Source organism: Lactuca virosa, chromosome 7 (genome assembly GCF_052849685.1).
Source record: "Lactuca virosa cultivar CGN04683 chromosome 7, Lactuca_virosa_CGN04683_v6, whole genome shotgun sequence".
In the NCBI taxonomy this organism is placed as follows: Eukaryota; Viridiplantae; Streptophyta; class Magnoliopsida; order Asterales; family Asteraceae; genus Lactuca; species Lactuca virosa.
The window spans coordinates 2,163,909-2,173,940 of NC_136432.1; positions in this window are offsets into that span (position 1 = coordinate 2,163,909).

Genomic DNA, 10,032 nt, shown 5'->3' on the forward strand with positions numbered 1-10,032 from the left:
GAGTTTGTTATGTGGTTCAGAGAACCAAGTTCGATGTAGCAGGTGACTTAAGCCGAATTGAAGTAAAGGTTGATCAAAGCGATCAATAGAAGTATCGCGTTCGTTGTTAAATAAGTTGGGTTAGGTTGTGTTCTGACCCAAAGGGATAAAGTGATAGCGTATGCTTTGAGGCCATTGAAGGAGTATGAAAAGAACTACCCCACTCATGATCTGGAGTTGGCAGTGGTAGTATTCGCCTTAAAGATAGGGAGGCACTATCTTTATGGTACTAAATGCAAACTTTTCGCTGATTATAAGAGTCTTCAATATCTCTTTAATCAGAAGAAATTGAACATGAGGCAACGGCGCTGGCTAGAGTTACTCAACGACTATGACTGTGAGATACTTTACCACCCTGGTGAAGCAAGTGTTGTTGCTAATGCTCTCAGTCGGAAGGTGAGTCTTGAAAGGAAGAGGCCAAGAGCGTTGAGAATTGAAGTTGTCTCTACAATTGTGGAAAGTATAAAGAAAGCTCAAGGGGAAGCTTTAGAGAAAAAAATGACCGAAAGGAGGAACGTTTGGAAAAAAAACGTTGGTGTTTGATACAAACAGTCAAGGACTAAAGGTATTCAAAGGTAGGATTTGGATACCTAGGATGGGAGGAGTAAGAGGTCTTCTGATGGAAGAAGCTCACAAAACCATGTACTCGATTCATCCCGGCAGTGCGAAAATGTATAGGGATCTAAAACCCTATTACTGGTGGCCGATGGTGAAGCTCGATGTTGCTAAGTATGTGGCTGAGTGTGTAACTTGTGCTAGGGTTAAGGCACAACATCAGAAACCGTATGGGAGTTTAGATCCTTTACCTGTACCCATGGGTAAATGGGAAGGTATCACTATGGATTTTGTGACTAAACTGCCCAGAACAAGGAACGGTCACGACATGATTTGGGTGGTCGTTGATCGCTTCACTAAGAGTGCGCATTTCATAGCAGCCAACGAGAAATGGTCTATGGATAAACTTGCGAATTCTTATGTGAAGGAAAGTTCGAGGCTTCACGGTGTTTCGTTAACGATTGTATCCGATCGTGACAGCCGTTTTACCTCAAGGTTTTGGAGGAGTCTATAAGAGGAATTGGGTACCAAGTTGTGTTTGAATACAGCTTACCATCCACAAACCGATGGTAAGAGCGAACGAACAATTCAAACATTGGAGGATATGCTGAGAGCATGTACCCTGGAATTCCAAGGTAACTGGCGTAAACACTTACCTCTAGTAGAATTTTCCTATAGTAATAGTTTCCACTCAAGCATCAAGATGGCACCTTATCACGCTTTGTATGGGGAAAAGTGTCGAATGCTGTCATGTTGGCTGGAAGCTGGGGAAAAGCAGTTTATGGGACTTGAAATAGTCCATTAGACTGCTGAAAAGTTGAAAGTGATTATGGAAAGGAGGTTAGCTGCTCAAAAGAGCTATGCTGACAAGAAAAGACAACCGATATCATTCGAAGTTGGAGATTCGGTTTTACTTAAAGTCTCGCCGTGGAAGGGACTTATAAGATTTGGTAAGAGGGGAAAATTGAGTCCAAGGTTTATTGGACCATTTAAAGTTCTTCAGAGAATCGGGAATCAAGCTTACAAGCTAGAATTACCAGAAGAACTGGAGGGTATTCATAACACCTTTCGTGTGTGTTATTTGAGAAATTTCACGGGAGATGTGCCCGACATAATTCCCATTTCTAAATTAAGGTTGGATGAAAACAAGAGGTTGATTGAAGAACCTGAGGCAATCGTTGACCGTAAGACTAAGAAGTTGTGATGTGAAAATGATCGATTTAGTGCTTGTGCGTTGGAAACATACGAATGGGCCAAATCTCACCTGGAAAAAAAACGGAGAGTGACATGAGGAGTCGCTACCCGTATTTGTTTGCTGATGTGTGATTCCGGGGACGGAATCATTCTAAGGGGGAGAGAGTTGTAACGCTCGTGTTTCTAGGCTAGGCATTAATATTGACATAATGGTCTAGGTTAACCTTTGTAACTCATTTTGAAGAAATGAAAAGGAATTATGTGAATTTTATGTGAATTATGTGTTTTATGCTTAATTATTAGGGTTTAATTAATTAAGAATAAAAAATGAGCCTCAAAAATAAATATTAGATAAAGCCGGTATTTATTAAGAAACTTGTAGTGGGCGTGACAATGATTACAGATATATAAAGAATACCGAAATCCGAGTTATAACGAAGAAGTTATGACCTGTCGAAGTTTCGCGACAAAACCGGCACGGGGCCGAATGTCGTAAAAAGTGAGTTTTTGATAAACTAATTTTTAGCCTTAGTGATCTAAATGAAACTCGTAGTGTTCGTTAAACCGAGAGTAGGTATAAAAAGAACGCCCAAATCTGACTTCGTATGAGGAAGTTATGATTTTTCGAAGTTTCAGCTTAGCAGTAGACAGCTAAAAACTCGAATTTTAGATCGAGTGATTTTTAGCCGACACAACCTAAACGAGAATCGAAGGTCTCGTAAATAGTAGCACAACGGTAAAAAGTCTGACGAAAATGGACTTCGGATGAAGAAGTTATGAATTTTTAACGGATTTCCTGTCCCGGTCTGTTAAAAATAATAATATAAAAATTAAACTCAAAATTAGCCGATGAAGTCTAAACAAAAGTTGTAGAGCGTAACTTTACCTACGCGTGCATATAAAGAACGTCAAAAACGGAGCTTGTATGCGAAAGTTATGGATTTTAGAAGTTTTGGCGCGAAAATCGAGAAAAAATGTCAAAACCGGGAATTTTCGCATACGTGGACTTCGGCCACGTCACTTCGCTTAGAATGTGCCACGTGTCCGAAATTTTGCTGAGTCACCGAAGCCGCTTAGTCATCCGAGCAGCTGGCAACGCGTGTCGCAACCCTCGCATCCGAAGCGCAGGTCCAACCGCGGAGCGATGCGTGTCTTCGCGTGTCCGAGCCTCGCACGAGCCATCTGGAGCCTCGCATGCGAGCCACCTGCCCTTCGCTGCTGCTGCCACCTACCTCGCTGACTCGCCCTTCTGATCAACCGACTTCGGACCTCGCAGCCTATAAATAGAAGGCATGCGAGCCTTCCCGGGTAATTTTGGGAAATTGCCCATTTTTACCCCTTTTTCAATATTTTGGCTATTTTCACATCCCCCGATGCCCCGAGATCATTTCCAAAGCCCGGAATACGCCATGAAATGCCCGAGAAGCCCGAAAAATTTATCTTTTCGGTTTTGAAGCCCGACCTTTCGCAGAGCCCGGTTTCTCAATAAAACTCCCGGTTTTATTAGAAACGATCGTTTTAGGAAACGAATTGCTGCCCGATTTTCATTAAATCAGGTGAGTGTATAGTCACTTTCACCTTACACATAGATATGAAGTATTTACCTTAAAATACGTGTTATGTGTAAATATCTTAATTGTTTATTTGAGGTGACTGTTGAATTGATGTTTTATACAAGTTTTAAACTGTATATATATTTTTATCTACAAATATGTTGGGTAAAACATGGGTAGATGAATTAGATGATGTGTGATGAAATAAAAGTGATGAGAGGTATCGATGTTTAAGATGATCTAGTCATCTAGCAGAGTATAGACAACGGCCACAGACTATTTTAGATAGTCCAGTGGAACGTTAGTAGACTTGTAATCGGTACGTATGTTTGAACTATATGTTCATAAAGTGTTCTTGAACTATATGTTCATTAGGTGTTTTTGAACTATGTGTTCATCCATTAGTTCTTCCTTTTGACACTATTACGTGTCGGGGTACGGGAGCGTACGGGAGTACTTTATTAGTATTTTCCCTATACTTTTATTTGGAAGAGCTTTGGAGTCTTTGTTCCTTTATGAAGTGATTGGACAAGCTTCATGAGTTAGTGATATAGATCATGAGTTAAATAGTGGGTGTGTTATGAAAGGTGAGTTGGATAGATGAGATGATCAGTGATATAGATCATGAGTTGAGAGTGAGTGGTGAAATATGGGAAAAGCTTTTACCCAGATGTTGGCGTGAGTGGTGCAATATGAGAAAAGCCCTTACCCAACGTTGACCCCCGTCATTCAGCAGAGTAGGGATGACAACCATGGACTGTTCTAGACGGTCTGTGGAACACTAGCAGGCTCGCAACCTGTAGGTGTTAATGGACTTGAGTGTTCATTCGCTGTACTCTAAGACCCCCGTCATTCAACAGAGTATGGATGACAACCATGGACTGTTTTGACGGTCTGTGGAACACTAGCAGGCTCGTAACCTGTAGGTGTTAATGGACTTAAGTGTTCATTCGCTGTACTCTATTCCCCTCATGAGTGCCTTTAGGGCAAGTAAGGCTGGGGAAAACCCCTTAAGTATGTTCATCAGCTGTATGGAAAACCCATTGACATGTATTGCGGGGGGAAACTCCCGTGGGAAATACCGTCGATGAATAAGAGCTATGGACTAGCACATGGCGACAATGTGACTTCGTGCCTATTTGACATAAATTGCTGAAGGAAAGCAATGGTGTCACCTTGTTGGTTGTTTTATGTTAGGATGTATTGTTTGACATAACTTGCTGAGGGAAAGCAATGTTGTCACCCCGATGTTTGTTTTATTTGAAATAACTTGCTGAGGAACCCCCAAAGCAATGGTGTCATCCCTTGTGAAAATCCTTAGGCTAGGTCCCTTGTGATAGTTGTTTTAGGGACGTAAAGTGAGGATAATGGGAATGGGTAATTAGGGTTATTTTGGTTGATGAAATTAATAAATTTATTGTTGATTGAGAACTCAATAAGTTTATTATTTATTGTGGGTTCAAAACCCTATATGATCACCAGGCTCCCAAGCCTGACCCACTCAGTTTATTTGTATCACAGGTATCGATACGAAGTTGCTTTACACTGAGAGATTAAAAGAGAAGTAGATCACTAGTGTAAATGAATGTAAGTTTTGTTTATGCTTATGTTTTTGTATTGACAATGACATCCCAATGGTTTAGGTGAATAAAATACATTTCTTCGGAAATGATTTGATAACATATTTATTATGTTTTTCTGGGAATAAATTCCGCAACACTTTTAATCAAATGATTACTCTGAAATTATTTCAAAAGCATAAATTAAACCGGTCTTTTCTGGCCGTGAATTTGGGGATGTCACACAAAACACCACCAACAATTGGAGAACTTAAGAGAAAGGTTGGAGGCACTCAAAATCGGCTATAGTTTCTCTAAGAAGACTAGTATATCCGATTTTAGGCCAAGGGGTTACATATATATAGTGTAGAATTCCAAGGGTTATGTGTAAACCCTAATTCTTACACTTAGGCTTGTAATGGACTAACACTTTATGGATCCTTACATAAGCTTAGCCCATCACTAATCAATCATGGATTATTAGCCAACCTATATGTATCATTGATTTACACAATCAGCCCCTGTATATTTAATTAGTCTCTTTTGATCACTAAATTAATTATAAATTAATACTTGATCAATACTAATTAAATAATATGATTCCTCAATTAATATATTATACTTATAATATATCAATAAATCATAAACAACCTCTTTCTCAAATATCCATCCTATCAGATCGTTCTGGTGAATGAAAGCCAAAATGGACCATGCTACTCTCGGGTCAAGTACATACCAATTATAGTTATGGGCTTAGACACCTAAGCCAACAGTCTCCCACTTGGATAAGTCTAATAACTATAACTGCAAGTACGCCTTAAAACCGACTAGCAATCGTAGCTCTTAAAAGCCGCTGTCGAACTCTGACGTGCCATTTTAGATAAGGGATCATATAATCCTCTGTTCTTCAAGATATCGTGCGGACAAATACATGGAACATAGTCATACTTATTGTCCAACAGTTTGTTTCCCGATTTCCGATTTGTTTGACATAGAACTTATTTGAACACATCAATTGAGTTCTGACCGGGCCCGACACATAAGTCAAAACAAAATCATCGAGGGGCCCAAGATATCGCTTTTAATCCTCCAAGGATTAAAAGGAAAAAATAAACTTCGACTTATATGTTTGTACTAACTACTCGTTAAATCATACATAATAGCACATTTTATAACATCAAGTTACTGATGCGTTTTCGCACTATCAATGTACAACCAACTCATAGTCAACAACTCATATATCTCGGTTTGAAGACTATATGATATTATCATCTCACAATCACTTGTGATAAATTCTATGAAGTGATTCATGTGAGTGTGGGTTTAATCCAATACTCAGACCTTATGAGCACTCATGAATGTTGTATCAAACTTTTGCCATGTCGAAACACTCTAGACAATAAACAAGCCAAATTCATGACAGTCTTGCCTCAATACCTACTTCCAAAGTATGATCGAATGTGGATAGTTTGAATAATCTTATTATTCTAGAAGTCAAAACATGCAAAATGAAACAATAGTAAACAATTGACACAAGATAGCAACTTTACTCATAAATAAAACTCATTTTAATTAATCATCAAATGTCCATTACATTTTATCTATTACAAGTTTTTGAACAGCTATCTAATCATTAAAACTAATATCGTCCTTCAGCCCAATGCTCCTCGCATGCTGCAAGTGCTTAACCCTACTCAGTCCCTTCGTAAGGGGATTTGCTGGGTTCTCCTCTGACAATACCCTCTTTGCTACGAGGAGTCCTTCTTGCATCCGATGTCTTATGAAGTGATATTTTATGTCGATGTGTCTGGATCTGCCATGATCCCTCAGTTCCTTGGCTAAGGCGACCGCGTTGTCACAGAAAATCTCCATAGGCTCCTTTATAGCTGGTACAACTCCAAGGTCTCCGATGAAGTTCTTCAGCCATATCGCCTCCTTCGACGCTTCGCTTGCTGCTATGTACTCTGATTCGCACGTTGAATCAGCTACAGTCTCCTGTTTGGAACTTTTCCAAGTTATTGCTCCTCCATTCAGGGTAAATACCCAGCCCGACTGAGAGCGGAAATTATCTCTATCGGTATGAAAGTTGGCGTCACTATACCCTGTCACTCTCAAGTCATCACTCCCACCGAGGGTAAGGACCCAATACTTAGTCCTCTGCAAGTACTTAAGAATGTTATTTACCGCAGTCCAGTGAGCTTTACCAGGATTCCCTTGATATCTGCTGACCATGTTCAAAGCAAAGACCACATCAGGGCGAGTACAAGTCATATCATACATGATCGAGCCAATTGCGGAAGCATATGGTACTCGACTCATCTCTGCTATCTCGGCCTCTGTACTTAGGACTCTGAGTCTTACTCAGTTTGGTATTGCTCAGGATAGGTAATTCACCTTTCTTGGAATTCTCCATGTTGAACCGTTTCAACACCTTATCCAAGTAGGTACTTTGACTAAGTCCAATTAGTCTTTTACTCCTATTTCTCAATATATTTATCCCTAGAATATAGGAAGCTTCACCAAGGTCCTTCATAGTGAAACACTTCCCAAGCCAGGACTTAACGTCCTGCAAGGTTGGGATGTCATTTCCTATGAGAAGTATGTCATCCACATACAACACCAGAAAGCTAACTATACTCCCACTAGCTTTGACATATACACAGGACTCATCCTCACTTCTCGAAAATCCAAACTCTTTGACTTTCTCATTGAAACAAAGATTCCATCTGCGAGATGCTTGTTTCAATCCATAAATGGATTTCTCAAGCTTACACACTCTATTAGGGTACTTCGCACTGAAAAAACCCTTTGGCTGACTCATGTAAACATCTTCAGCCAACTTCCCATTTAGGAAAGCAGTTTTGACATCCATTTTCCATATTTCATAATCATGAAATGCAGCTATGGCAAGCATAACCCTTATAGATTTATTCTTCGCTACTGGTGAGAAGGTCTCATCATAGTCAACTCCATGAGTTTGAGAAAAGCCCTTCACAACCAATCGCGCCTTATATGTGTGTATTTTCCCATCCATGTCGGTGTTCTTCTTGAAGATCTATTTGCACCCAATTGTCTTACGACCTGGTACATTGTCAACCAAGTTCCAAACTTGATTGTCATACATGGACTGAATCTTGTTGTCCATAGCCTCTTTCCATTTTGCAGACTCGGGGCCTGCCATGGCTTCCTTGTAGTTGTTAGGTTCATTCAAATTTACCAGTGTGCTATCACTGATAAATGTATCACCATATGTAGTAATATGGAAACCATATAACACAGGTGGAACACTAACTCTACTGGAATGTCTCAGAGGTAAGGACTCGTCAACTGGTTCAACAGGAGTTTCCTCCTCAGGTTGAGTGCTAGTGTTTGAGGTTCCTTCATCACTTAACTCTTGAAGCTCTTCAAGGTCAATTTGCCTCCAACTGTCCTCTTGGCATATGAGTTCTCTCTCTCTCGGAAAACCCATCTCCTCATAACTAAGACAACAGTGTCACTCAGTCTGTAAAAGAGATATCCAAAAGACTTATGTGGGTAGCCGATGAAAATACAACGCTCACTACAAGGTTCGAGCTTGTCGTGAGTCTCACGCCTCACAAAAGCCTCACAACCCCAAACCTTGATATGTGATAACGAGGGAACCTTCCATGTCCACATCTCGTGAGGTGTTTTGGAAACCTTTTTAGTTGGGACTAGATTAAGGATATGGGCGGCAGTCTATAAGGCATACCCCCAGAATGAGATAGGTAACGAAGCTCGACTCATCATGGAACGAACCATGTCCAACAAGGTTCGATTGCGCCTCTCAGCCACACCATTAAGTTGTGCTGTCCTGGGTGGCGTCAATTGTGAAACAATTCCACATTCCTTAAGATAGGCGTGGAACTCGATACTAAGATACTCACCACCCCGATTGGATCGGAGCATCTTTATCTTCCTGTCCAATTGATTCTCCACTTCTTATTTAAACTCTTTAAACTTTTCAAATGTTTCTGACTTATGCATGATTAAGTAGATATAGCCATATCTACTGTAATCATCAGTAAAAGTCACATAGAAGCGGTTAGCATCCCTTGTGGCGGATCTGAAGGGTCCACACACATCGGTGTGAATGAGATCCAACAAACCCTCACCCATTTCACAAGTACCAGTGAAGGGTGACTTGGTCATCTTTCCAAGCAAACAAGATTCGCAAGTGTCATCCGACTTTACGTCGAATGACTCCAACACACCAGCCTTTTGGAGTTGGCTTATGTGCTTCTTGTTGACATGTCCAAGACGACAATGCCACAAGCATGCCTTGTCCACATTATTGGAAGAATCAATATGCAATACATTGTTTCCTAAGTTGTCTACAACCATCACAGTTTCATATACACTATTACAAGGCAATGCTTTAAAATAAAATACACCATTATAAAAAGCATTAATAGAACCAATTTCATTATCAAATGAAAATCTAAAGCCTTGCTTGTACAAACCATGAAAGGAAATAATGTTTCTCGCCATATCGGATGAGTAGCAACAATTATTCAAATCTAATTCTAACCCATTACTAGGAAATAAAGAATAAACTTTAACCTTGGTGCATGTGACATTTTCCTATTCCCCATGATTAAGTTCATCTTCCCGTGATCCACATCCCTACTTCTTTTTAATCCCTGCGTCTCAGAACAAATGTGAAAACCACAACCTGTGTCAAGGACCTAAGAATTAGCAAGTGATGAGTTATTAGACAAAATAGTGTAAATAAATGCATGGGTGGGCTTTATCTTCCCATCCTTGACATCCTGCAAGTATTTGGGGCAGCTTCGCTTCCAGTGCCCTTTATCATGACATTAGAAGCACTATGCTTCTTTTGGATTGGTAGAGGGATTAGTAGAACCAGCTTTGGTCCTTGTAACATCCATAAAAATCATGCCAAATTTAAACTTTTTTAAAACATTTCAAAACCCATGATTATTACAAAACTTGTTTTCAAAATAATATAATATCAGAGTATCCCAGAATCAAATCATAAAATCATCTAATGTGAGGATCTGTACGATCACGCCTTCGCCTTCCCTTGATCATCAGAAGTAATTGAAACAATAATCGATAAATGTAAGCTCGAAGGCTTAGTGAGTTACCCC